A 27,349-nucleotide genomic window follows, 5' to 3' on the forward strand; every position below is an offset into this window, starting at 1 on the left:
ATAACTTCTTTTTTTAATGTGCCACGTGTAGCTCCACATATCCTCATGCCTAGAAAGTCTAAGCACCCCCTTGGGAAAGGCTGTCCAAGCAGTCAGCGTTTTCATTCCAGCCTGGGCACTTCACCCTGTTCCTCCCATAACCCACATGGTCACTTGTATTCTGCGTTGTTATCCAAGGTTGTGATGGGTGGGGAGATCCTGAGAAGATTCTGGCCTCAGCCCCCAAAATACTGCAACCAGCCCTAGCCCACAATCCTAAGGTTTTAGCATCCATTAGGTGACACCGAATAGCCTGCCCTTCTCCATGTGGTGCACTGCTTTGCTGGGTCTTGGGGTGCCGTTCCCAAGCAGTGAACTCCCACAGGTTTCCCTTTCTTTTGAGAGAGAGAGAGAGAGAGCGAGCGAGCACAAGCTGGGGAAAGGGGCAGATGGAGAGAGAGGGAGAATCCCAAGCAGGATCCACACTCAGCACAGAGCCCGACACAAGGGATCATGACCTGAGTGGAGCTTCAGAGTCAGACGCTCAACCGACTGAGCCACCCACCCAAGCACCCCATGGTTTCCCTACTTTTCAAACTCATTTGAGACTTTGGTTTCTTTTCTCCCAGAAGGCCCTAGCTCTTTATGGAAATAGTTTCAACTCTACCAAGAGTTGAAACTCTCCTTACCAAGCAGAGATCTTTCTCACACTCCCCTGTGCCCTGCTCCAAATGGTGTGTGCCTAGTTGCCTACATTTGCATCTCTAAGGGTCCCCCCGCCACTCTGAAACACAAGAAGTTGTACCCTTGGGAGACTGTCTACTATACAAGAGGCAGGCATAGTCAACTCTTTAAATCATTTGTCTACATCGACGAACAATAACATACAAAATTACACTTGGTAAACATATTTACTCCTCACTTCAGAGCATGGCTTCACTCACCCTTCACAAATTATTTCTCATCATCTCCCCTCAAGTATTTTGATATTCAAACATCTATTTGAGATGGATCCTTCCTAAGGAATACAGCTACTTTTAGTGTCCCATATGTGGGAAGAAGAGAAATGATGAGAAACATCTCAGGAGATTTTTGCCTTGGGGAGTGATACTCCTCTCTCAGTATGGGAGTTACTAATTCAGGCATGTGCTACACAGGCAAGTTCATCACTCTCGAAGGCCCTGGGAGAGCCAGTGGGCACAAAAAGGATGCGCAACCTTTTGCAAGAAGGCAAAAGAGGAGAGAGAAGGGGACTGTGCTGGGCAGGCCTGCTCCAACAGGCCAGGGCTCTTGGCCACTAGTGGTACGAGGTGCCCCCTTCATCCATGGGCATGTGAATCTGCCAACCATCACTAGGAAAGCACAGAACTCTGAGGATGGTCCATTCCAACCTCACAACAGAGTTGATGCGTGCCATAACAAGGGGTGGAAATGAAACCACCAGACAATCCTTCAGTCTTTATATTGTATTCAATGTCACAAAAGTTTTTGTTTGCTCTTTTGTCATATGGCTATTACTCAGTGTTCCGATTGAGGAATGAAAAACTAGAACTGGATGTCATCACTATCAATCATCTTGGCTAGGTAGCCTTGGTATGCTTAGAGGCGGAACACAGAGGTGTGTGCATTGCAAAGTCTCCAGAAAGAGTGCAGAATGGGTTGGCAAGCTGAGGTCACCAGGCAGCCTACCTACGTAATGCCTGTAACTCCACAAAAGCAGGGACTGCTCTGACCCAATCATCACTCTATCACTATCACTTAGCACAATGCCTGGAACTTGTAAAACTGCACCATAAACAGTTGTTGAACAAGCGAACACACCTTTTATATCCTATTAAAACAACTAAATTGCAAAAGTGCTTCTCTATGGTCTTAGGCATTCCTATAAGTGATGGAATAGTAATAGCAAACACTTATTCAGATATTCCCATGAGTGCTAAAATATTAAAAATGAACTTCAGATTTAAATCTTGAGACCCAAAGATGAAGAACTGATACCCAATGAGATTAAATACATTGCCCAAGGTCACATATCATTGGCAGGACTCAGATTCAGAATTCAAATCAAGGCCCCTGGCTTTGGTCTATGCCTTGAACCTCATTAAGACCTTCCCATCTGACCGCATGACATGATGGGAGCACGTAACTTGGAGTTAGCCACAAACTTTGCCCAGATAATGGTGTGATGAATACTACTTTGAATCATCCAAGGTATTGACCTGCCATTACTTTACTGTGCGTCTGGCTTCACTGATCTTCTTTTTTCCTTTTGTGAAGTCCTCATGGGTTCTATCACTTATATTCCTACCCCAGGTACATTCTTTTATTGTATATCACTTTCTATTTGAAGGTCCTGCTTTTCCTCCATTTGGCTGTGTTGGGTCTTTCTTTGCACCTGTCAGCTGGTAGTGATGTGCCATAGCTTCCTATTCCTGAGTTTTCCACCTCACAGGGTGATGGTGGGAATCAATGCTGGTGAGGCAGGTCTGTTTTGTTAAGGGTGTTGTGCAACACATTGGAAATATTCTAAAGGAATCTGAAAGTACAAATAATTCTTCATCAAACGCATAGGTTTGACCATATGTACTTGACACATTTTTTTCCTTCTGGTCAAAAAAAAGAAAGTTTCCCTTGGTGAAATCAGAGGACAGACTTAAGAAATCCCAGAAATCAATAATATCATCCTATCTGGACAATTTTTAAAAGGTGATGTGGAAACAAAGTTTCTTCTGGCTTAAACATGGTCTGCCTCCTTTGAACTGATTCCTATATTATAGTGAGTACAATGATAAAAAAATATTTAGTACAAATTCATGAGAATGTAAAAATACAGACCAACTGCCAGCAATCCAGAAGAAAGGAAAGGCCTCCCGGGATACCACCGAAAATATGTATCATCTTGCCAACGATGTGTGAGTTAGCAGCAATGTATCCTACAGACTCAGGAAAATATTGAGAGCAGAGATGCAAGGCTGGAACCCAAAGGTCCGAACTGCAGTGGGAAGTAACGGGTAATCAAAGTCTATCCAATGTTTTCCAACATGTGGTTCCGTGAAAGGACTAGCAGTAATAATGGCCCTAACCTGTGTGCGATGCACCATTCCTTAGAGCTAAGTGCTCACCTGCTAATCGTCTCGCACAACGGAGTACCACTTAGGACGTTTTCTCACACTTCTATGAACAGAAAATTCCCTCCTTGGGGCTCAAAAGTATTAATTTCTCTTCTTGGGAAGACCAGTCTACCCACAAGAACGATATTTACATCTCCTTTGTGTGGACTTAGGAAATACAAACCTGTGGACTTATAGGCTTCTCTTCTCTGGTCTCTGTTTTTCCCAGGCTGCTTCACATTTCTGGTTATGGGTGAAGGCTGAACTGGGCCACCTTGACTATTGACCCTAAGAGCAGAGGCAGTTCCTTTCTGCAAAGCCACCGTGAGAGACTTCACGGGACTTGCATGTGAACTTTTTTACATGCCTCAAATGTGTTTACTGAATATTTGGAACTACTTCATATGAAAATAATTTCTGAGTAGGAGTAGAAAAAAGGGTAAAGAAATCACATACACTACAGGAGATTTTTTGTATTAAGATCATTTCATTCAAATGAGATTTGTTCCAAAAAGCATTCATACGGAAATTTATTTAATATGACTGAAATTTCAAGGGATCAATTTTCATCTCAGTCTTGTGCTACGAGAATACTGCAGATCTCCTTTATGCCATAAAGACGCATCTTTATGTTACAAAAGATAAAGTGTTTTTCATGCAACGTATGGACTTTAATCTGCATTTTTTAAAAATCCCTTTGGGCCAGATTCTAATACAGTTTCACAGGAAAATTCCTATTGAGGCTGACTAAATTCCAATATAATTTGAAAGCAATTAAAGTTTATCAAAGGAACGGGGCAGCAGAGTTATTCCAGAACTGGATCAAGCCCAAAGGCGGTAAAACAAGCATATTAGGTCTTTGGAGTGGCTCTAAGACATTTCTTAGGTTCTGCGGACTCTCGAAAGCTGTACTGTTTCCGTGGAGGCAGGGAAGATAAAAGCCTTAGGAGGCAGTTTGTACAGATTCACTGGAGTTTCAGAAACTGAAAAGTTTCTTCAGACTCAACAATGTCACTTCCCAGTGGGCATTCCTGTACAACCTGAAGTATGAAACTTCTAGGACGCTTTCATGAAACAGAAGCGAAGCCCGAGACAACACAGATGTTCCAATTTAAAATATCTTCTTTCTGTTTTGTCTTTATCTTTCTTGAAAACGTCTGAAGGGTCGTATTTCACCACCTCACTCGCTCAGTGAGTCCCCCTTAAGAGTTTCACACAGAAGCGGGGCAGGAAACAACTCTAAACAAAGGAAGGGAACTTAGCAAAGAAGGAAAGAATGTTTCCGGGTGCATATCCTTACTGCTTGCATTACATCATCGCTGTACAATGCCTGCCTCATCTTTTTCACAACGTTCTGTTCTATGACCCAAGATAATATTCTGTACTAAATTGATATAGGTTGTTTTTTCTCATAGGGATTTTTGCTATAGTAATATGTTCTAAAAGAAGTGACTAGAGCCTAAGGAAAATGAGGCTTTGGGGGAGCCCATTTATGCACACGCCACCTCGGGATTAAGTTTGTAGAACTAAGACTTGGAAATCATCAGCACGGGCTGGTTAACTGACTTTAGTTACAGGAATAAGATCTCAGAGTAATTAATGAGACAAGTTAATGATATTGTTATGTCAAGTTCATTTTCATTTTGAGAAACTTTACCAAAAGCCACGAGTCTACCCTCAATCACAATTATGATATTTGACACAAAAACTTGAAATATATGCTCAGTCAAGTGAAAATTCCAAAAAGGAACCGATAGCCAGGCATTTTGATGAATACACTATCTTAAATGAGGGAAAATTACATCCAGAATGGCAACGTGAGAAGCTCCACAGACCTGTTCCCCGGCAAAACAACCAAAAGTGATAGAATTGAAAAAAAAAAAAAAAAAAAGAAAAGAAAAAGGAGCAGGAGCAGGAGGAGGAGAAGAAGAAGAGGGAGGGGGAGGGGGAAGAGAAGAAACTTAACAGTCTAGAAATTTTTCTAAGGACATACAGCAAAAGCAGCAGCATTTATTCAAGAAAATCTCCTAAATCTAAGTAAAAGCAGAAAGAGTATTTGGAAATTGAGCCATGAACCCACTCCCTTGTTTCTCTTACTCCAGCTTAGCATGATTAAATCTCCATTCTCGGGGTGCCTGGGTGCCTCACTCCATTGAGCGTCTGACTTCGCCTCAGGTCATGATCTCCTGGTTCGTGAGTTCCAGCCCCGCATCAGGCTTGCTGCTGTCAGCGTAGAGCCCACTTCAGATCCTCTGTTGCTCCCTCCCCGCCCCTAACCCCACTCACACTCTGTGCCTCTCAAAAATAAACAAACAATGGGGCGCCTGGGTGGCGCAGTCGGTTAAGCATCCGACTTCAGCCAGGTCACGATCTCGCGGTCCGTGAGTTCGAGCCCCGCGTCAGGCTCTGGGCTGATGGCTCAGAGCCTGGAGCCTGCTTCCAATTCTGTGTCTCCCTCTCTCTCTGCCCCTCCCCCGTTCATGCTCTGTCTCTCTCTGTCCCAAAAATAAATAAAACGTTGAAAAAAAAAATTTAAAAAAAAAAATAAACAAACATTAAAAAAATAATAATAAATCTCCACTTTTGGGTGGGGATGGCCAGGAAGATGGGGCTCCCCTTCCCTCAATTCCCAATCAAGGGATGCTAAAAAGGTTGCAGAGGCTAAGCCCCTGAGGGCTTACAGCCAAGAGTTCACAGGCCCCCTTCTTCCATCAGCCCCCACTCACAGAGCAGAGGTTCTATACGAGGTGTAGCAAGCTCACTCACAAGCACCAAGTGCCCCAGCTCACTCGTACAGTGGTAGAGTTGCATCCTGGGAGAGGCAAGCCACAAAGATCAGACGCTACTGCCCCTACCGAGAGCCCTGTTTCAAAGCAAGAGTGTCACTCCATAAGAAATAATCTACTGACCCCATCCACAGCTCAAGAGCTACGACTTAAAGATTTTGCCTAGGGCAAGGGACAGTTGATGAGAGCAAAAAGCACCAAAGCTTTCTCTAAAAAAAAACTAACTTCATTAGTAACAAAGTGTGGGGAAGTTCAAGCCTAAGGGAACTCTGGAAACTAATGGAGATTTTGGTGGCAAGTAATTAAGAGGAGACTGTTAGCTGTATGAGGGTAGCAAGTTAAGTCACTAGCTAGTTTACCAGATAGAACCATGGAAAGAGACAGCTAAGAACCTTCCTATGATCAGAACCAATCTCACAGCTGGCCTCAAAACCACTCCTGCAAAGGGGTCTAAATTTAATTGAACCAGATATGGAGCAATTTATGCCCCAGGACATTGTCAAAAACAAGGAAGCAATCACCTAGGAGTGGACCTAACAGCTGGGTGTGTTTGCCAGGCAAACTGCTTAGCAGAGAGATCAGGAAAGAGACAGCCGAAGAGAGCCCTGTTACCATCACCGTAGTCCCATGATGACTGTGCACACGCCCAGAGTTACAGTTTTCTGAGGAGCCACATCCCGGGGCTCCACAGTGCATGAAGTAACAGATGTGATAAAAAATAGTCCTGCCAAATCACTAAATAAATAAAGCAAGCAACAACAAAAACAAATAAGAGATGGAGGGGGTGGAAAGGGGAGAAAACGAGTACAGGCTCAGAGAAATATGGGACACTATCAAGTGCACTAACATATGCAAAATGGGTGTACCAGAAGGAGAGAAGAGAAACAGAAAAAAATACTTAAAGAAACAATGACCAAAAACCCAAACTGATGAAACATTAATCTACACATCTACAAAGCACAACCAACTCTAAGTAGGATAAACACAAAAGATCTATACCTAGACACATCATAGTAAGAATAATGGGTGGGAAAGGGCAGGCAACAGGAGGGGCAGGGGAAAAAAAGACAATAATTTGATAGCAGCAACATAAGAATGACTTGTCAGAAGGAAACTCCATTAAGCTTAATAGCTGACATCTCATGAGAAACAATGGAAACAATGGAGGCCAAAGAGCCTGTCAATCAAGAATCTTACATACATCAAACTATCTTTCAAAAATAAAGGTAAAATAAAGACATTCCCACATAAACAAAAGAATTTGTTGCTAGTAGACTTGCCTTACCTGAAATTCTTCAGCCTGAAACCAAGTGACCCTAGACAGTAATTTGAATTCACACCAGAAACCAAATAGCACTGATAAAAGTAATTATGTAATCGTAAAAGGCAGTATATGTGTATATTTCTTCCTTCTCTAATTTAAAAAGCAATTGTATAAGACAGTTATTATATAATTATACTATTACGCTTAGAACGTATAGAAATGTAACACATTTGACAATAACAACATAAAGGAGGTAGGTGAGAACACAATACGAAAATGGACTAAGAAAATGATACAGATGGTAATGTGAATCCACAGGGCCAAATTCAAAGAACCAAAGAACCAGAAATGGTAAATAAGAAGGCTAATAAAAGAAATTGCATAAATAAGAAAATCTACTTGTCCTTTGTTTGCTTAGCTTCTAATAGGCAATTATATAAAATAATGAGTATAACAATATATTGTTGGGTTTGTCATTATATATGTGTGTGTGTATGCACATAATAGCACATAATAGCACATAATAATAATATTAACAATAATAGCACAAAAAGAAGAAGAGAGAATAGAGAAATATAAAGGTTGTGTTTCTGGTCTCACTGTAATCAAGTTAATATAAATCTGAAGCACATTCTAATGAATTAACATGAATACGGTAAGCTCTAGAGCAGCCATTAAGAAAATAAAGTGCAAAGAAAGTGAAAGGAAAAAAATTAAAGCAATTGAAATAGTACAGTGGAAAACATTCACCTAATGCAAAAGAAAGCAATAAAGGAGGGATAGAGAACAACAACCAAAAAGACATGAGACATGTAGAAAACAAAAAGTAAAATGGCAGGCATAAATCCAACTATATCAACAATAACACTAAATGTGAATGGGTTAAGCAACACAATCAAAAGTTAGAGACATTGTCAGGCTGGATGAAAAAATAAGATCCAACTTTAAGCTGTCTACAGGAGACACACTTTAGATTCAAACTACAAATAGACTGAGAGTGAATGGAAAATACAGATCATGAAAACAGCAACTATAAGAAAGCTGCAATAGCTATACTAATATCTTAAAAGGTACTTTTTTAAAGCAAAAGTGTTCCTAGAGATAAAGAAGGGCATTTTATGATAATAAAAGGAGGGGCACCTGGGTGGCTCAGTCAGTTGAGCATCCAACTCTTGATTTTGGCTCAGGTCATGATCTCATGATTCATGAGATCAAGCCCCACATCTGTGCTGTCAGGACAGAGCCTGCTTGGGATTCTCTCACTCTCTCTCTCTGCCCCCCCCTCCACTCATGCTCTATCTCTCTCTAAAATAAACTTTAAAAGTAATAATAATAATAAAAGGATAACTCCTCAAGAAAGACATGAAGATTGTAAGCATATATATGCACCTAACAATAGAGCCCAAAATACCTAAAGAAAAAGCTGACAGAAATGAAAAGAGAAATAGATAAGTCAATAATAAAAGAGCCATCAATAGCCTATTTTCAATAATAGAAATAGAAAGATCAACAAAATAGAATACTTAAACAACACTATAAGCCAACTAGACCTAACAGACATCTATAGAACACAGCAACAAGAGCAGAATACACATTCTTCTCAAGTGCACATAGAACACGCCAGGATAAACCATGTGCTAGGCTATAAAACAAGCCTCAACAGATTTAAAAGGATTGAAAACATGCAGAGTAAGTTCTCTGACCACAATAGAGGGAAATTAAAAATCAGTGACAGAGTCTGGAAATTCATCAATATGTGGGAATTAACCAACACACACCTAAATCATCATTAAGTCAAAGAAGAAATCACAAGGCAAATTAGAACATACTTAGAAATAGAAGAAAGCAAAAATACAGCAAAAAAAAAGCAACTTGTAAGATTCAGCAAAAAGCAATGCTTAGAAAAATTTTATAAATGTAAATGGCTTTATTTTAAAAATAACCTCTCAAACCAATAACTAATCTTCCACCATAAGATACTAGAAAAATCACAAACCAAACCCAAAGCAGGCAGAAGGAAGGAAATAATATGGAGAACTTCACAAAATATGTTATAGAAACATAGAGAAAACCAACAAAATCAAATGTTCTCTGAGAAGAGCAACAATATTGGCAAGCCTCTAGCTTGAATGACTAATACAGACTCAAATTATCTTAATTGACAAACCTTCTGAGAATAATATTACTTTACACACCATCAGGTACATTAATTACCATGAATCAGAGGCGCTTTTGAATGTGTGAGATAGGTGAAAAAAAGCACCTGTTTGTTGCCTTTTTTTCCTGTTAGATAAACAAACCCACCCTAAATTACATTTCAAGATCCATGAAATGTGTCATTTATCCTGTTAACCACTCCTCCACACACACACTTTTGCCTTGGGAAGTTCCTTCCTCAGTTTCAGGGTCCACTATGTATCTTTTACTTTTCTTTCCCAGGACACCATCAAACAGGATCGACTGCAGGTCAGTTGTTTGCACTTTGATGTACAAATGGCCCTTTGAAATTCAGTCCTATGTAAGCATCCCTATCACCAGCATTCATATTCTGAGTCTGAGGTACCTAAATGTGGAAAGAAGAAGGGGTTTTCCAGATCAAAGATTAGAAAGCCCCCACACAACCACATCAATGGACCCCACAAGCTGAATCAAGTAGTTCATTTCAGTCTTTTGACTCAAAAAATGTATGGTAAGTAAATTTGGTTGCTTCCATTAAAAAAAAAATTGGAGGGGAAATATAATCAACTAGATATGACCCTAAAGGACATGTGAACCATTTTTTTGTTATGTCTATTTTGTTTTTTTCAGGGAGAGATGGTTGTGGAGATTGCAAGGAGCACTGGACGTTAAGTCCAAGAACATACCCTGGATGTTCACTCACCAACTGTGTCGGGAGCAAAGAGGCTGGGTGCCTGCACCCAGTTTTGTTCCAGGGCCTGAACACAGGCTCTACCCAAAGAACACCAAGGTGCCTTCTGAATCCACAAGAAAATGAAATCTTCAGATGTCGTCTCTGGATGTCAAGTACAATGAGGCTATACCTACAACCAATGTTCGGTGTGTGTGGCATGTTTGCGTCTAGGAGATATTAAGTCTTTAAATACGGGACAGTTTTGCAACCATTTCTTCATTATTTTTGCATACAAGAAACAACAGAAAGGAAGACTCCCAGGGCTTGTCTCCACTTCTCAGAGGCTCTGCCTGCAGCTGCCCTGCTGCGGTTCTGGTCTAAGGACAGACCCTGACCCTTTGCAAGCCCAAGGCTTTTCCTCACTCTGCTGCCATGCCAGTCCTTCCTCTCCCTGCCCACGGGTCCACCACAGTCCTTCTTTGCTGCCATTTTCAGGGATACTCCGCGTGATTTTTATTTGTATTTAATGTTTTCAGTACTACAGCCTCTATCCAACACACCTAAAATCTCACAACACACACTTATTGCACCTGTAGGATTTCCAACTTTTGGCATCACAAAATCCCTCCGAATTGGGATTATGAAGTCTTCGGTTTTACAACAGTAATTATAACAACAGATAACATTTATTAAGTACTTGCTTTGTGCCAGGCACTCTACTGCTTTACAAAATTATCTCAATTCTGTCACATCTAACTGCATCTAAGCATATGCTTACATTTACCAGTAGCGCTTAAAATTAATTAAAATAAAGATATTATTGATCATCTTGGAAAGCAATGGCTCAATATACTAAAGTCCATGGAATAAAATACCTTAAGGTCTTACGAAACGTACAACACTAAATTACTATAGAATACTATTAAATTTACGCTTCTATCGTGGAAAATAAAGCTATTCCTGGTATGTTGTACCCACTTACGTTTTACCCTATTTTTATGCCTTTCTCAAACTCCTAGAAACGAGAGCTTCTAATATGTCAAATAAATACAATTAGATTCATACATTCAATTCGATCCTTTGAGAAATATATAAAGCAATTTTGTTCTTGCATTAACTCCCAAATTGTTTTGCATAATAACCAGCCTGACATTAATTGTGCTATGAGGGCTGAAAACAACATGAGATAGGACTTTTACTAATCCTTCACATTCCATTTTCAAGCCATGTGCTGTTCCTGATCAAAACTCTTATTTATTATCAAGAATTGCATTATTCTCCGAATGACGGAATTTTCTCTCGGAGACAGGAAATGAAGGATTGCTAACACCGGGAATGTATTTTTCCTGTCTCGGTATTAATACATGATATATATTCATATTAATAACAACTCTGAAAACTAGTTTCATTTCTTCTACACATAAGCAATCAACAGTATGTGCAAAAATATGAATACTAGCAGCAGTGACGTGGGGATACAACACTCGGTTTCTTCGGAATGTACAGCCATTTCTAATATTTCATTAGAGCACGTGTATAGGCAACTGTCACAGATGTCCATCAAAGCTGGATTAGATGAAGACAAACAACGCAGGCTTTGAGGATAAACTGAAGGTGAGGCTCAAAAGTTTCCGTTTCTCATCCAAGGGCACTATAGGATCATTGTCTTCCTCCCTGAGGCAAAAAGAACGAATCAATTATGTTACTGACATCCCTCCACAGCAGACTGAGACGTCTGTTTCACCGTCCAACAAGAGACAGTGCACGCTAAGATTTCACAAGAAAACATGGAAATTTCAATGATCTCTTCCTGCTCAAGTCTGTCGTGTCTGCGGTTTTCCCATAAAGTCTACCATCCTTTTATTTCTGTGAAAGGACCGATGAATGCAAAATTGCACAGAAATAAAGTTGTTTTTTTTTAATGTTTGTTACTGAGAGACAGAGAGAGGCAGAGCATGAGCAGCGGAGGGGCAGAGAGAGAGGGAGACACAGAATCAGAGGCAGGTTCCAGGCTCTGAGCTGCGCACAGAGCCCGACGCGGGGCTCGAGCTCACAAACCGCGAAATCACGACCTGAGCCGAAGTCGGTCACTTAACCGACTGAGACACTCAGGCGCCCCAGAGATAAATCGTTTGAATTGAAATAAATACTTGACCTGCTAAACAACAAATTTATGTATCATGCTTAATAAGAAAATTAAGCTTTAAGTTATTGTCATTAATTTCTTATATAACAATCACAGATGGTAATTGCTTGAGCATAAAGACTACTTCTTCCCAGTCTCCAAGTAACTTTGTGACTCAATTCTATTAAATGGATAAATAATAAATATAAAATAATACATGAAACAATAGTCCTTTTTGGGATAATGAATTTCCCATTTAGGAAAACATTCAGCTAAGATTTTCTTTTCACTGACATCTACGCACATTCCCAGTGATGGGAGTGGCCAACTGTCATACAGTTCCTGTGGGTTAACAGGCCCAGCATTTTGGACAATAAATGCCTATTAAAATTCAGATGCATATAGTTTTTTTAAGTTTATTTATTATTTTTTAAAATATAATTTATTGTCAAGTTGGCTAACATACAGTATACACAGTGTGCTCACGGGTAGATTCCCATGACTCATTGCTTCCATACAACACCCAGTGCTCATCCCAGCAAGTGCCCTCCCTCAATGCCCATCACCCATTTTCCCCTCTCCCCTGCCCTGCCCCCATCCACCCTCAGTTTGTTCTCCATATTTAAGAGTCTTTTATGGTTTGCCTCCCTCCGTTTGTAACTACTTTTTTCCTCTTCCCTTCCCCCATGGTCTTCTGTTAAGTTTCTCAAGTTCCACACATGAGTGAAAACACGATATCTGTCTTTCTCTGCCTGACTTATTTCACTTAGCATAATACTCTCCAGCTCCATCCACGTTGCTACAAATGGCCAGATTTCATTCTTCCTCATTGCCAAGGAGGATTCCATTGTACACATAAACCACATCTTCTTCATCCATTCATCAGTTGATGGACATTTAGGCTCTTTCCACGATTTGGCTATTGTTGAAAGCGCTGCTATAAACATTGGGGTACATGTGCCCCTATGAATCAGCATACGTTTATTTCTTTTTGAGAGAGAGAGCAGGGGGCGGGGCAGAGAGAGAAGGAGACAGAGAATCCTAGGAAGGCTCCATGCTATCAGTGCAGAGCCACACCTGGGGCTCAAATTCATGAACCATGAGATCATGACCTGAGCCGAAACCGAGAGTCAGATGCTTAACCAACTGAGCCACCCACGTGCCCCCAGATGTATATACTTTTTGAGCTGAAATTATATTCCTAGGAGCTTATTGTACAGATATAACCACTCAATCAAAGATTTTATGTGTAAGGATATTCACTGCAGCAAAATAATGGAAACAAGTGACTTCCTTCCTTAATAAAGAATGACACAATAGAGCACTTTAAACATGTCCACATATGAGATGTGTGCATGGATGTGTTGTACATACATACATACATGTGTCTGTCCATGTATGCATGTAGACATATAAATACTATTTCTGGAACAATTTATTAGGAAATATTTGTAATGCTGGGGTATATTTTTCCAAACTATATTTCAAAGAAGATAGTCTAATCAAATCTTTAAGATCCCAGATAGAACTTCAAAGGTAAAATAGGACTTTGTGTATATATGTGATAATTATAACTCAGTAAATTGTAAGTCAAAGTAACACAAGAAACTGATGACTGCAATTCTGAAGCCACAGCATTTCGGAGCGAAAAGGAGCCTAAAGGTCATGATGTATACATTTTCTGCCAAAGTAAAATAACCTAGAGTCCCCCGTTTCCTAAAATGTGTTCCACATAACTAAAAATTACTTGGAAAAATGAATCCATGTTCCAAAAAACTGTAGAAACTCTGGTTAAATACAGAAATACATGGTTCTTCTATACAAAACCACCTCAAAGTCTCTAACACACTGATGTGCACTGTAAATCTCCAAAAGGAGGTAATTGTGTCCAGGAGTCTCTAAATTTGTAGACAATCAGCTGGTGACTTAAACACCTTAGTGGGTATCTTAATGGCTGCATAGAACACGTTTGGAAAAGGCTAGTCCACAAGACAAACATATTCCAAGTTTATGAAAATAATGAAATTTCATTTTAAGAATATATGAAACAATTCTTAAAATTAAACTACCATGGTCCAAAACACAATTAAAAAAGATAGTTAAAGTAAATATGCAGTCTCCCCAATCACACAAATTTACATCTTAACCCAAAGCATTTGAACACTTGAACATATATCCAAAGGGCAATGGAAGCACATGCTCATTGGTGTCTTATTCATTTTGAAGCTCTAAGGCTCTGACGTAAATGGTTCGCAATAGATGCCAAGTGAATTCTAGTCTACCAGAGTGTGGACCCTCCTGGTGATTTTAGGCACTCACTCTCCTAAAATCTCCCTCAAGGAGCAACTAAAGATACCCCACGTTTACGGAGCTTTCTGTCCTCTACAAAGCACACTGAGAATGATCTTTGTATTAGCTCCCCTCCGCCCCTGCCCCCCCAACCTCCAAAGATAGATGCTTGATCTTGTTCACTGCAGATACCAGGTTATCTGGGAAAATATTTCAATTGATCACAATCTGGGGTATGGATTTGGAATCAGGGAGACTGGTTCAGATCCCAGCTCTGCCATCAACTTGCTGTGAGATTTCAGGCAACCCACTTGTCCTTTCTGGGCTTCAGATAACAATAGCTACCTTCATAGCATTGCGTGAGAATCCAGCAGGACAACAGATAAAATGTGACAACAGGGAGTCCTGGGTACATAACTGAGCTACCAGTGAGGATTTCAGTTGATTTAACAGACGTCTGTCTCACTAACTGAAAACTGAACCACGCTATGGCCTACTATTTTCCATCGCATGTGTTCAAAGTTTACTTTTCAGAATGTCAGAGAAGTTTTCATGGGATCAAATTATACTTGATCTCATCTGCGCTGTGTTCCCAAGGTCCAGAGCAGTATCTGGCTCACAGCAAATTCTCCAAGAAAATGCAAGTGTGTGTGTGTACACATACACAAAAAGTGTAACAAAATGACAGTGGCAACTTTACTTTTTGAAAATTTGTATCAAAATGACACATTCACATAAAGAGTTAAATAGTTCTAAAAGGTTTCTTATGAAAACTATCAGTCCTGTCTCTTATGCCACCAACTTCCTCAACTCTTTTAGCCGATTATTATACTAACACCACACGGCTATAGTGTGATGGCATTATTCCTTTTCGATTGTTAGCATTGTCTGTTTGACTCTCCCCACCAAGAAAGAAAATGCGACCCTCCTTCCTCCTGTGAGATATCCAACCCCCACGCCCCCCCCACCACATCACCCTCGTGCATACACACCTTTCCCTCACTCCATCCTTCTAATACGGTTATACATTTTGGCTGGATCAGTTTCTATTCTATTAGTTCTATTATTGTGAGAATGTAAATCTTATTCAGAGCTGAATTATGTGCATTAGTGTATCAATTTTTTTCCTGCACAATTTTTTTTTCCTGTGGAGTGAATAATTACATTGGTTTTTTCCCACCTTAGTTTTCTATGTATTCAATCCAAAACTACCTCCCAATTGTCTAACTCCCCAGAAGTTAAAAGACATATCCTGCAGTCTATCCATTTCATCTTTCTGGGAAAAGCTCTAGAACTTTCTCATCTGCTCACATCTGGACTCTTAACCTCTACCCTTACACCCTCACTTCACAATCATTCTGGGCATCTCATTTGCCATAATCTGTTTTCCTGGCTTAGTCCATTTTGGTGAAGCACATCTTCTAGTAGCTTCCTAGGAAATAATTTTCAATAACTGTGATATTTAAAAATGACTACTTGTAGTTTGGGGAAAAAATTCTAGCTGTAATTTTCTCTCAGAATTCATGCTTGACTTTTAGCTTCCTGTGTTGCTATTTAGAAGTCTGACATTCAAGAGGCTCCTGGGTGGCTCAGTCAGTTAAGTATCTGACTCTTGGTTTCAGCTCAGGTCATGATCTCGCAGTTCGTAGGTTCAAGCCCCACATCAGGCTCTGTGCTGACAGCAATGAACCCGCTTGGGATTCTCTCTCTCTGTCTCTCTCTTTCTCTCTCTTCCCCTTCCCTGGTTTAGCTCTCTAAATAAATAAATTTTAAAAATTAAAAAAAAAGAAATCTGATGTTCAAATTCCAGGTTCTTTGATTTTGAATTTTTTTCTCTCCCTCTCTCTCTCAAAATAAATAAACTTAAAATAAATTAAAAAAAAGAAGTCTGATGTTCAAATTCCAGGTTCTTGGATTTCGAATTTTTTTCTTCCTGTAATTCCTCCCTCAGTGTCCAGAAATGATAGTGCCTTGCTAGTGGGTGTATTTTGATCAAGCGTGATGGAAATTCAATGGGTCCTTTCAAACTGCAAATTTATACCCAGGAGTCCTGAGAAAATGCTTAAATGGTTTCGTTACTGCTTCCTCTCCTCCGTTTTCTCTGTTCTCTAACTTTGCCGATTATTTGAATACTGGACCTCCTAGACTGGTTCTCCAATTTTCTTATTTTTAGATCTCCTTTTTTTTTGCTCTATTTTCTAAGAAATTTCAGTTCTGCCTTCTGACTCTACTATAAAAGTTTTCATTTCTGCTATTATGTTTTCAATTTCCAAAAGCTTTGTAGAATATTCCTTTTCTTCCTAGCATCCAATTCCAGTTCATGGTGGCAATTTCATCCCTTACCTCTCTGAAGACATGAATGATCATTTTTTTGAACTTTTTCTTTTCCTAAGTATTTATTTCTTATACCTTACCTTCTTCGGTTTCTTCTGGGCCCTTCTATATTACAGACTTTCTTCAAATATCCTTAGCAGCCCTATCTAAGAATGGGAACAACCATTGTAAGAAAACCTGGGTGAAGGCTCCGTGCGCACAGCAGGCACTTCTCTGTCCTGCCTTCACCACAGAATGAACCGGCTGGGCCATTTAATTTAAAAAGTCCCTGAGGTTGCTCAGACTCTCCAGAAAGACCCTGGCAGCCAGCCCCCTGCCTAGAGAGTAGAGGCCTTTCTGCCAGTGTTCTGGAGGCCAAGAGGGGGAGGAGGGAAGATAAATAGGATGGTGTGATTTAATAATCCTATTTTTCAGTGAGGTGTCCTGACACCCAGTGCACCCATGTCCCCTAACAGACTCTCTCGTCAGCTGTTAACCACTGCAGATGACTTTAGCTCCCTCTCACTCCACCTTCTAGAGATTATCTGTTGCCTCCAATTCCTGAGACTTTGAGAGATTCTGTCACGTAAACAGGCTTGTTCCTCACATCTGCTAAATCTGTTACCTCACAACCATCTGCTTCCAGCTTCTAAAATATTTTTGCTGCTGTCTCTTTTGTTTTCTCTATCCTTGCAGGTTTGGGCACTTCAAATAAAATCTTTCCTGTTATGCTAATGCAATTTGTGGTGGAACCAAAATTAATTGCCTGTGTTCCATGGATTATCATTATTTGACACAAAAGTTCTTTTTCACACATTTGTGTATTTTCTAAAGTTTCTACCGTAACTATACTACTTGGCAATCAGAATGTAAATTTACTCAGTAAAACCATCTACAGAAATGATACTGTCAATATATAAAGGTGGTCAGCTGGGCTTGCCCCCCTTTGGGCCCTCCTCCAAATACCCATTTATGGATATATAAATAATGAGAAAGCTTAACTCTAAAAAAACAATGTTCTATTATATGATGATCACTGTTCATAGTGAGACCCTCAAGTATGGCCACAGCCTAACAAGTCTTCTAAATCATCTGCTATTTCAGTATAATTGTAACAGATGCTATCTTTCCTGTGACTATTTCTGAACTTCAAATGACCTATGAAGAGACCCTAGGGAATGAGTGCATATCGAATCACTCCTGGGAGGATTTCCTGAAAAGACCTCAAAAGTAAACCAGCATGCAAAATTAAAAAATAATAACAAATAATAAAATAATAAAAGGCACGCGTGCACACGTGTCCTGCTTTTGAGGCCACTGCAGGCCCCAGGGCTGACCTGAGTTCTAGTGAGTCTGGCTCAGCTCATTGGTAACCCATTAGCGTTTCCCTCTGTAAGAGAATTCGGTGTAAAATCTCCAAAATAAGAGTCTTTTAAGAAATAGGGATATGACAGACATGAGTATTCTCTCTTTCCGAGTGGTCGTTTTGTCCTGTTCACTAGAAGCACACTTTCTCAGGGCATTTTTCACATACTGCTTTAATTTGGAGTTAGCCGTGCTCCTGATTTACTCCCAACGCTAGGCTGTAAGCCCTCTTGGGCAAAGTCTATGTCTGATTATGTTTACATTTTCACACAGCCCCTAGAATACCACCACACACAAAACAGAAGGCTAACATTAAATGTTCTCCCATTACAAGCAAGGGCACATGACCAGCTTCCCCCCCCCCCAACATACCCACTGACAACAGCATCAGGTCAAGGAAGGAAAATAAAGAAAGGAGGAAGAGAAAGGAAGAGGTCAGGCATGCCCAGTGCATTCGAAGATTCAAAGAAAAAACAGTGAGGAAAATGCCACTGTATGTGGAAAAAGAAATCAAAACATATCAGAAGTCAGAAAGGGGTACCAGATTATTTCATATTGTTCTGAAAGTACTACAAGGTGCCATAAGTATTGAAATTAGAAAGGAGAAGATTATTAAATTGTCATTATTTACACATGTGATCATGGTCTATTTAGAAAATTCAAAATAATCAGCTAAAATGTTACTGCAAACTATGCAAAAGGTTAGTTAAGAAAGCCAAGGACAATTATTTGTTCAATGAAGAAATATTAACCAATAGAAAAATATAATGGAAAATGACACTGATCAAAATCGATAATGACAGCAATAACAATAACAACAGTAATAGCTCACATGTGTGGAATGTTAATCCTCTGCAAAGCACCATGCTGTGCATTTTACTTTATTTCACTTCACCCTCACATCTCTATGAGGTATTACTCTTAGTACCTTTACTTCATAGAGGAGGAAACCGAGGCTGAAAGAATTTCAATAATCCGCCCAAGCTGTAGAACCAACTGGAGGTGCTATGCTCCCCATCGAGCCACACCCAAGGCTGACTTCAGAGCCCAAACGCACATCCTGTAGTAAAACTATGAAGAACGTAAAAACTTTAAGAAGCACCAACCCATGCATTATTCCTTGATCCAGATTTGATACTGGAAAGATACCAATTCTCCTTAATGTACTCTATACATTCAATGCAACCCAAATGTAATACTCTAGCAAGATTCTTTTTTCCTTTTCCCAAACTCTCTTTTTCCTACTTTCTTTTCTTTTACTCTCTATTTCAATCCTCCCGATAAGATGATCCTATAGTTTATCTGGAAAAATTAAGCACGCGAAAATCGCCAGGAGAATTCTGCAGAAGGGACTAGTGAGGGATCTTGTCCTACCAAACACTGAAACATACACAAGCATGTGGGAGACGCTCAGGAATAGGCAGATTGGTGCAACAGGTGAGGGCCTTCAGGAATAGAACCAAGTAGCCACGGACTGAAAATGTTGTATCATAGTGTTGCCCTGTTCAGTCAGATGGGCAAGGATGAAAAACTTGAAAACAGTTAATGTTGGTCAAGGTGAGGAGAAACTGTAGTTACTGGTTAATGGAAGCATAAATGGAAGAGTAATTTGTATATACGTGCACTTAACTCCAACTCTCTGACCCTGTCATCTCATCGCTGAGAATGTGTTAAGGAAATAGATGCATAAATCAACCATTTTGATTACAGCAAATTACTACAAGTAACCTAAATGTATAATAATAATAGAGGATGTATAATAACGTACAGTGCATAATAATAATGTCCTCAAAATCCGGGGACATACATACAGGTAACTTATTTAGAAGTAATCATGTAAGGGGTGCCTGGGTGGCTCAGTTGGTGAAGCGTCCGACTTAGGTTCAGGTCATGATCTCAAGGTGAGTTCAAGCCCCACATCAGGCTCTGTGGGGACAGACTGAAGCCTGAAGCCTGCTTCAGATTCTGTGTCTCCCTCTCTGCCCCTCCCCCCACTCGTGCTCTGTCTCTCTCTCTCTCAAAAATAAATAAAAAAAAGTTTTAAAAAATTTAAAAATAATCATTTAGGGGCACCTGGGTAGTTAAGTCATTGAAGCGTCTGACTCTTGGTTTTGGCTCAGCTCATGATCTCACAGTTTTTGAGTTCGAGCCACGCATCGGGCTCCACGCTGACGGTGTGGAGCCTGCTTAGGATTCTCTCTCTCCCTTTCTCTCTACCCCTCCCCTCCTCGCTCACTCTGTCTCTCTCTCAAGATAAATAAATTTAAAAATATTAAAATAAATCATTTTAAAGTATGGAATGTATCTAAAGTATGGAATGTGTCTATTTAAGGACATAAAAAGATATATATTATCAAGAAGATAGAAAAATAGCCTGGGGCACCTGGCTGGCTCAAATGGTACAGCATGAGACTCTTGATCTCAGGGTTGTGAGTTCAAGCCCCACACTGTATGTAAAGCTCCATTGTATGTAAAAACAAAACAAAACAAAAAACAACAATAGTAAAAAAAAAAAAAAGAAAGAAAGATCCTATGGGGTGTCTGGTTGGCTCAGTCAGTAGAGCATGTGACTCTGGATCACAGGGTTGTAAGTTCCCACCCCATGTTGGGTGCAGACATGACTTAAAAATAAGAAAAAATGTAGAAAATCTTCAAAGAAATAAGAAAAATAAAAATAGCCTGAATATAATCCCATAAAGAACATTATATATCTACATATCCCACTGAAGATAAATGCATAGTGAGAGATCAAATGGACACAAATAAAAATAAAGCTAAGTATTCACTGGATACTTACATCATGGACCAAAAACACGTTAAGCACTTTGTATTCAATCTCCTTGTACCTTCACCATTACACTTAAGGACATCTTTTAAGTGACGAAGAAAATAACTTAGAGAAATTAGCAACTTTTTTCAAGATCACACAATGATTAGTGGTGAAGTCAAAATGGAACCCAAGACATCCCCACTGTGCTATGGGGCCTCCGCGTTCAGCCCAGTGCTGGTGATGGCTGTCACTGACAGGAGGGTTTGGGACATCATCGCTTCTTCATTTCCCTCTATGTTGTTTCAATTTTCTGTCATGAACATGTATCATACTTAGAGACATGGGAACAAAGAACAAACAAACAAAAAAAAAGAAATCAAAGGTGACTCCATAGGCAGATGGAGATGAACACATTTCAAGGAATTAAGGAGGAAAAAGATGAGGGAGAGATGGAAAGTATACTGAGTGATCTAAAAAAATGGCAGAAACACCTATAAAATGGTCAATCGATGCAAGCACACGTTGGTGAGACGGGGAAACTGAAGGGACCCCATGAAAAACTGCTTTTTTTGGCTCTTTTTCCTGTTTTTATTCTTGCTGGGACCTACACCCTTGCCTTCCACATGCCTCACAGAAAGATAATGTATGTCCTCATTGCAGAGAAGTCAATAATCTCTTTGGATTCTTCCAGCACGGTGGGTAACATCTAAGGAGTCACCAGGCAGGGTCGTCATGAATGTTTTCCAAGACCACTGAGTCACCGAGACCCCTGGCCCCAGGGCACACCTGACTTACAGAGGACACCTAAATACTTGTCTTTGTTCCCAGATGCCTGCCAAGACACTTGCTCTGGACCACCATCCTCGATAAAAAGCCCAGGTCCCAAGCAAGGATGAGGCTCACTCTCCTCTCTTTTCCTTTTCGAGTCTCCCAGACACTCTATCTGCACTCTACGTCCTCAGTAAACTCGGCTCTCACTTCCTCTTGGCTTGAGTTTGATTTCCACTCTGCACGAAGCCAAGGACTATGTTGGCTGGTCCTGCAGGATCCACTCTAGATCCGAGACCCCAGTGAGCCTGCATCATTAGCACATCCCTTAGGGAGGGTGTTTTAGCAATATGCTACCAAAATGAAAACACGTGTGTCCCTTCCTCCCAGAAATCTCAGCCCCAGGAAATTGTCCGAAAGACATAAGGAGGCAAATATATACAAGGACTTCATAACTTTCTGCCCTTTGCTATTTGAAATGTGGCGCAGTGACAAGGCTCGGAGCTAAGCCTACCTGGGTCTGAACTCTTGTTCTGCACTTTACTGGCTGTGACCTTGAGCAAGTTAGTCAACCCCTCTTAGCCTCAGTTTATCTCTAAAATGACAATCAGAACACATGCCTCCCAGGATTGCTGTGGGGATTAAATGAGATACAATAGAGCACCGTGTCTGAACTGTTAACAAAGCACTCCTTCTTCTTGTTCTCACCATTCACTAATATGTAGAACTTAGAATGAATACATAAACTTTAATAAGAACTCTAAAATAAATCATACAGCTTGGTAATTTCTACATTATTCTGCATCAGAGAATCATGAAACATTAAACTTAGCTTTTAAGACCGTTCAGTAGTAAACCTATGTTATGATACTTTGACACTTTCTCAATCTCAATTAGCAGTAAACCAATTAACAAAACTTTCCTACACTACAGTGAGTCACATTTTTCTTCCTTCTTCCCTAATCCCTGGTGTGTTGTAAGGGTGATTGAGTATCTAATTACTTCTTAATTGAATGCACATATTATACATTTTTCACTAGTTCAAGCTTAATGCCTTCAGTCCAGAAATCAGAGTCAATGAAATTAAGTTGAATTGGGATTTGGGCAACTATTATAATGAGAGAAGGTTTGTATTACGTCTAATTATAAGTAAATGTGGATTTTAGCATTATTTCCTATGGAAATATTTCAGGTACAGGAATGTGCCATAAATGACTAATTTAGATGATTAATAACATTGTTATTCTTATTTACAATCTTTTATTCCTCATTACAGTGATTTTATTGCTGGGACCCACTAAATATAATCATTCGTTAAAGAAAAGATACCATTAGAGAATCATTAGTTGTACCAAAATCAGAACGAACATTCACATCTGTGAAAAACTAGATGAGTTTCTCTGCAGCATAAAAGCTACAGGAATTCTCACATGCTGCAAACAGAAGAAAAACATAAATCTTGGAATCTAATCAGTTACATTAATAAAAAACATTTATTTATGGTAAAACGTAAAAATATTACTATCAAAATGGCATTCCAAATTCAGTTAATACTTTACAGAGAGACTATTTCATGAGGTTTTTTTTTTTTTTCATTTTTGCATTACAGAAGAGTAAAACAAAGTCTGAAATGGATATTCTCCAACAACAAAGGTTGGTTTGCTTGTTTCTAGATACAGGGAGCAATCATCTGAAATAACTGAGTTGAAGATCTCTTCAGGTAGACGACTAGATTAAGTAACTTTTTAAGGTCCAATTCAACACCATGCTTCCAAGATGTCCTAAAAAGATTTACTGTAGACAAGCCCTAAAGACCTTTATGAGTTTCTAACCACTGAAAGTACAACGAGAATTCAAAAATTTTGAAGGGAACTAAAAAAGCACTGTAATGGAAAAGAGAAGCCATCCAAAACCAATGTGGTTTTCTTGCTTTAACAATAAATTTGAGAATGTGTTAGCTACCTAGTGGCAAATTTCTTGATTGGAGAAACCTCCACATTATCTAACAAACATATATGTATTTCTTCCCAAGATATTGGGTATTGTCTAGATCATTTTAGCTTTGTATATTATCAAAACAAGTTTTATTTGGAATGTTTACTTAATTAAAACTGAAGTATCTCCCCAAATAAGGCAAACCTATATTCATATACACACACCCCTAAGGTCTATGCGGTTAAAAAAAACAACTTTTTATGGCACATTTTTATTAAAAATATTTTAAAATATATTGTCTCTCACCCTTTTGAGCATCACGTCAATATCTATCTTTCTCTTACGTGGTTTCTTCTCTAACTTATCCTTTTCCCTTTTTTGGGAGATGGCTTCTGTCCCTAATATAGAGGTCTGGGGTACGTTTCTCCACGCTATCATGCCATAATTCTTTCCTCATCCTCCTGCCATTTCACTTTCATGCTAAGATTTCAGATTCCCTAGGTTTTGCTATATGTAAGCAATTTGCTATATACAATCATCAGGACTGTGACTATTACATAACGAAATGAAACTATTAAAAAGAGGACTTCAGTCATTCTGTCCTGTTTCCATATCCCCTTGATAACTGTCAACACCTAGCAATGTAGCACTAGATCTAATTCAGATAAGTTTCCCAAGGCACATTTTCAAAAGACTCTGCACCTTAATAATAGATGCCAATAATAGAACCTTTCATTATGGATGGCGAGAACAAACTACAATACCACCCAACTCCAATGGCAGATGACGCCAATTTGTCACAGCATTCCCTCCCACTAGGCTCACAAGTGGATTCAGTCTCCTTTTCAACCAATCACAGCTGACACAGAAGTTTGAGGGCTCCACATTATCCAGGTCTTTGATCTTTACAAATCTTCCTTTAATAATCCTACGCAGAAGAGAGCAGAATGCTCTCGTGATGGTCTAGGTAAGGGATGAGGCTAACTTCATGGGGTGTGAGGTTGGGAAAGGGGACACAGAGATAGATTGGGGAGCTATCAGAAGGCAAATCTGCAGAACTGGATGATAAATTGGAAATGTGAGATGAGGTGAGGAAGAGAGGTGTCAGGTATAACAGGTTTCTAAGAAAACTGGAAGAGAGCCAGGTCTTTGGAGAAAGATCATAAATTCACTCTTGTGTATAGTGAGGTTAAGATGTCTTTGACATATCCGAAAGAAAAGTCATACAGACAGCTGGGCATTCAATTCTGGATTCAATTCAACTCTAGAACTTAATAGAGAGACCTGGTCTTGGACTATAAACGCATGGGTCATCTGCATTGGGTGGCCACAGAAACTGTAGGTCTAGGTAAGAGCATGCGTCACAGGCTGGACTGTGAGGACTCCCGACAGTAAGCGGCCTCCCTGAAGGTCCATTCGAGGGCTGAGCTTTTATGCTTCCCTCGTTCTGGGATGATTGCTTTCCTAAGTCTCTGTAAACTTCATCATGAAAAAGAAAAACTCAAGAGAATGGACAGCAGATAAATGAGGAGAAAATTGAAACGAGAGCCTCTTTAAAAATACAGTTTTCTTAAGAAGTCTCAAAGTGGGAAAATGGAGTCAAAAAATTGATTTGGGGAAATTACCAAAAACGAGCACCCATGATGTAAAAGGCATAATAGAACATGTTTAGATAAGGTAACCTGGTCTCAGTAATTTTTCACTGGAAAATATATTCTCTAGATTTAAAATCATGAACCCCACCATCCTTAAGGTATCAGAATATAAGAATGTTCAACATACAAGTTGGCCCACGATTGCCAAATATTCTCTTATCTTTCCCCCAAACCCAACCTTGTTTTAATTCATGGGGGGGGGGGGACAAAAATTAAATCATTCCCCAATTGTTATCCACAATAAATAAATAAATAAATAAATAAATAAATAAATAAATAAAACATTTGTAAAACATAAAAAGGAGAAAAGGATAAATACGGAAGCAGGGATTATTTTCCTTGTTGAGTAATCTTAAAGAAATGCTGATATAGCTTTGATGTTTTTCATTCTTGGGTTAATAACAATTTTTATATCACATAATCAAAACATAATAGATAGGTTGAGCACCCTTGATATTTTGGCCTTTTCCTGAAATTATTTTGAAATCCTTTAGGAAATCCATTCCATTTTCAAGAAATTCTATATGATATAGTAAATAGAAAACAGCTATATCCAGCGAGTTTTTCATTTCTCACCCTAATGCTGTGCATCAAGTTAAATTATTAGAGTGAGGAAAAGTCCAAGTTCTATTGACTGAAAATATGGCTTTGAGCTTTCCATTTGTCCTAGAAGGATAATAGCTTTTACCTACTTGGTCATTCAGAGTTGACACTCTCCCTTCCCCACATAGCCCCTCCTTTCCTATAATGCCTTATCCTTTTCCAACCTGTAACTCCTCTTAGGTTATAAAAGAGAACTGATATGAAACTGATGCTTGTGATAGCATTATTAAAGCTAAAAAGACAATATTATTAGTTGAAAAAGTATATGTGGGGAAGAGCTCAACACAGTTCAGGATAGCTTCAAAGACCCAGAAAGAAAAATGAGGGCAAGTCTGACAAAGGGATCATTCAAAGTCATTTGGTTAATAACCCCTCTTTTTTCTTCTTTTTTGTTTTACTTTTTTTCCCTAATTGGAAGCATACTTCTATTTTTCCCCATTTCAAGGGTGGGGGGCAGGAAACAATTTAAAGAGCCTTGTGGCACTGGTTTTACAGAAAATAAATAATATAATTAAGTACAGCTACTGTAAACGTGTGCAGCTTAATATCTGAGTCACTGGGAAATAAGCAAGTCTTTGAATAGCCAGAAAAGCTTTAAATAATGGGCTAATGCTTTGTGAAACAAACAGGCAAATAATCATCTCATCAGAACATAAGTACCAGTATTGAGATACCAAGAACAAAAGTAAACTGTCTTTTTCCTGTCTTTGCACAGCTTTTACGAACTGTATACTATTTTGTACACATGTGTTGTATGGATATTTTATACCAATGTTATTGTGAATGACTATAAAGCATTGACGATTTTCTTCTCTCTCTTTTTTTGCAATGGCTTTTAAACTTTGTAGCTATCTAACTGCATAACTTATAAAGAAATACTTACTTTGTATTTTTACCTTGTATAGATTTTTATATATGTATCAAATGAACAAATGCCAAATAAAAAGAGAATGGAAAAAAAAAAAGTAAACTGGACCTGAACTTTGGTATTGTTTTTTGTTTGTTATTACACAGATATGGTTCTCACACAGAAAATTCAATGGGTAATGGATCATTTCATGTCCACTGGCTCCCAGAAACCTGAACTAGCACTGAAAACTAAAGAATTTCCAGCACCTGGATGAGTTATAACCTAGTTCTTTAAACAAGTATAAAACCATAGTTCATACTTCTTAAATGGTAATATAAAAAGTCACAGATTATTCATGGAATAATAAGTCTTGGTTATCAAAGCTCTCCAGATGTCTAGCTATGTCATATAAAAAAAAAAGTCATTTTAAGTCCAAAAACTAAAGTTATTTTAGTAAGACATAGCTAAAATAAATCTGAATTATTTTAAACATTTTTTAGAGAACTACCAGAATTTTTTTTTCTTTTCAGTTCCAAGAGCTTAAATGAAACATTCATGCATTAAATTCAAAGTCTGACTGTCAAATCATTCCACTTTAATAAAAATTTGAATTACCGCCCTTAGGGCATTATTAAATATCAAATAAAAAGCACACATCCATAAGTTTGATTTCCCAATATAATTTT

General features: G+C 39.0%; 1 protein-coding gene across 2 annotated transcripts in view; it reads right to left on the reverse strand.

The window, feature by feature from the left end:
* Positions 1 to 9,070: 9,070 nt before the first annotated feature.
* CA8 (carbonic anhydrase 8) overlaps positions 9,071 to 27,349 on the reverse strand; it is a 90,247-nt gene continuing 71,968 nt past the window's right edge. For both annotated transcript variants that reach the window (XM_047073971.1, XM_047073970.1), the window contains exon 9: positions 9,071 to 11,664. The gene's annotated coding sequence lies outside the window, so the exon portion shown is untranslated. The remainder of the gene's footprint in view (positions 11,665 to 27,349) is intronic.

The sequence above is a fragment of the Lynx rufus genome, unplaced genomic scaffold, assembly GCF_022079265.1.
Source record: "Lynx rufus isolate CCGP_SWC_20201006 ecotype Redwood Valley unplaced genomic scaffold, mLynRuf1.p SCAF_12, whole genome shotgun sequence".
Lineage (NCBI taxonomy): Eukaryota > Metazoa > Chordata > Mammalia > Carnivora > Felidae > Lynx > Lynx rufus.